Source organism: Myodes glareolus, chromosome 12 (genome assembly GCF_982192425.1).
Source record: "Myodes glareolus chromosome 12, mMyoGla1.1, whole genome shotgun sequence".
In the NCBI taxonomy this organism is placed as follows: domain Eukaryota; kingdom Metazoa; phylum Chordata; class Mammalia; order Rodentia; family Cricetidae; genus Myodes; species Myodes glareolus.
The window spans coordinates 57,852,826-57,855,811 of NC_142037.1; the positions used below are offsets into that span (position 1 = coordinate 57,852,826).

General features: G+C 47.8%; 1 pseudogene; it reads left to right on the forward strand.

Moving 5' to 3' along the window:
• Positions 1-724: 724 nt before the first annotated feature.
• On the forward strand, positions 725-914 carry LOC148120270 (Nuclear RNase P; annotated as a pseudogene).
• The last annotated feature ends 2,072 nt before the right edge of the window (positions 915-2,986 follow it).

The window sequence follows — 2,986 nt, forward strand, 5'->3', positions numbered from 1 at the left end:
AAAGAAAAAAAAAATCAAAGTTAAGGTATCTGAAAGAAGGTACAGAAAGCAACGGGGAAGAAAAATCCCTTAAGTTCAGTGCAGGAGGGATGTAAACAGCAGAAAAAAAGGCGAGGTAACTAAGGCGGGACTTTGAGGACGATGGGGTACGGGAGACCGCGGCTTCCGCTCCCTCTCCGTCCACCTGCGTACTCGCTGATAAGAGACTTGGAGGCAACAGTCTCGTAGGGAGGCGAACTTGATCACTGCCTTCCCTGTTCTTAAAGAGCCACAGAGCTTTTGGAGGTGATTTTCGCCTAATTTTGTTAAGAGAGCTCAGTCTCTGGCTCTCACGTACAAAAAACTTTAATTTTTGACTGAGAAAGACAAGCTGCTTGATCGTGCTGAGAGTGCTGGCGGCAGCCGGCCCGCCTTTGAGCGGTAATGCCTGATTAGAAACACGGAAGTGGGCCAGGCACGGTGGTGCACACCTGTGATCCCAGCTACTCAGGAGGGAGACGCAACCAGTTGCTGGCGGGGAGTTTGCTGGAGGCCTACGAACAGCCAGGTCACCATGGCGACGGGCGGGCTAAAGTCCATGTGTCATCAGAGGCTATATGTCCCGGCCTTCTGGCGGGGCTATGGTTTTTGGAGGACTTTTTCAGCACCTGAGCGGACTCGCCTGACTGAGGCGGAAGCTGCGTGGTGAGCAGCGGCGCCATAGAAAGCAGAGAGGAGCTGAATCGGCTCTGCGGAAAAACTGTGTTTCCATAGCAACATGGGCGAGCGGGGAGGTGAGTTCCCAGAGAACGGGGCTCTGCGCGCGGGCGGACCGGGCAGGAGAAGCCCCTCCACGGGTGGGCGGATGCCCCCCCTCGCCGGAGCTTGGAAAAGGCTCACAGCCGGCGGTGCGAGTTCATTGCCTGAGGTGAAACGGCGAGCCCGCGCACGGCCCGGGGCGGAGCCATGCCTTTGGGCCATGCGGAGCGCGCCATTATGGGCTTCAGAGGCGGAGCTGTGGCAGCCGCCGCTGTCCGCTGCTGCCGCCGCCCTCAGCCAAGGTCGCCAAGAATTTAGTCAGATAAAAACATTTGTCGCCAAAAATTCAGTCAGATAAAAACATTTATCCCCCCAAACAACGTCCCTTCGTCAGCAGGAAGTAGCCAGATCGATGCTACGCCCATTCTCCCTTAAAGAACTGGTCGTGATTATCATAATAAAGGCATGTTTACCTGGTTACCGTATCCTAGGTAACAAAGAAAGGCGGACCTTTTGCCTGAGGCACCTGGTGAGATAAACAATGTTACCTAGAGGTTTTTCCATCTGAATAGGGGAGCTGGAGAGATGGCTCAGCGGTTAAGGGCATTGCCTGCTCTTCCAAAGGTCATGGGTTCAATTCCCAGTGACAACTGCTTTGGTTTTTAGACATAAGAGGGGGACTACACTACCAGTGACAGCTTCCCCCAGAGAAAGGATTTCTCTTGCATTCTTTACACTTAATTTTTAATTCAAAATTTTGCTGGTACAGGCAAACAAGATTTGCTTTTTGAAACAGAGACCTGCAAATCTCTAAGTTCAAAACCAGCCTACTTCCAGTACTGATTGTGCTGAATTTTTACACTGAGAGTTTTTAATACTCTTAAATGTTTATTTGGGAGGAGAGTTTTGTTTATGTTTTTCTAGGAATGCTGACATACATCTGGATGCCAGCGAGACCGACCAGAGAGATAAAGAAGAAGACCCAGTGGATGCTGAGTGTCCTGCTGTGGAAGATTCGTGCGGAGGCAGCAGAGATGACCTTCTGGGCGGTGCCAAGAGCAGCTGTTTCACACCATCGACTTGAGCAACACCCTGTGCAACCTCTTATCTCTTAACAATTTTCTGACTGACTCTATTCTGCCTTTCTCCCTCCTTGGGGATGGGTGGGAGCAGAGATATCCTTGGCATGCTGCGTCTAGGTGGGGACCAGATTGGAAAATAGTTTTGCCTTATTGCTCTTAAAGACAATAATTAGGGGGAGATGTTGGGAGCCACCTGGAGGCACAGGTGGTCCTGCAGTTTGGAGGTAGCCACGTGGGGCTGAACAACCCTGCCTGCACCCTTGCCTGCACATGCTCAGACCAGCAGAATGGCATTAACCAATCAGGACAGCGTTCAAGCTGCTCCACCGTTTAAAAGCAGATGCCTCGGGACCCTACTTCCTCTCTCTAAGCTTTCTCTCGTCCCTGCTCTATCTTCCCTTCCCCCAATTTTCCTCAAGGAAATGCTCCAAATAAAGATGTGACCAGAGAAGGAATTCTCGTTTTTGGTGGCGTTCATTCCTGCGGGACAGGATGGCCCCCCGCAATTTTGCTTAGATCAACTGATAGGAAATTCAATAAAAGTAAAAAAGTAGATCAGCCATTCGCATATATCCCAAATTCTTCCATGCAACCCCATCACTACTTTTCTCCAAATTTTATTTAGAGTTAACTTTCAGAAGAGAGCTTTCCATTCTCCTAATACAACATTTTTTTTATTAATTTTCAAACACATTCCAGTCTTTTCTGCCCCATCCCTTATTCTGCCCAGACCTACTAATATACATTACATTATTCATTATTTATACATTATATGTATTATATATTATATATATTATATATACATTGTATATTATATATACATTATTCATACATTACATCTTGTCCTGGCTTTCCTGTGTTCACTTGAATCTACTTTCTCTCATTACATTTTCTCAAGACTTATCCAAAACTAGTCTACTCCAAGCTGAAACAGAGACACTAGAGAAAACATACCTTTCTCTGGGATCTTAATTGGGTGATTTTATGTTGTTCAAATCTGCTGCTGCTTCTCCGGAAAGAGTGCATGTCACTATGCTGAAAGCTGAACAGTTTCTTTTTTTCCAGAATCAGAGACTTGCGCTCAACATGGCTCTTCCCAAAGTCCTCTAAATTCCCTTTCCTGACTAATTCCTCTGAAGCCTTCCTTCAGATCCTGCCTCCCCTCC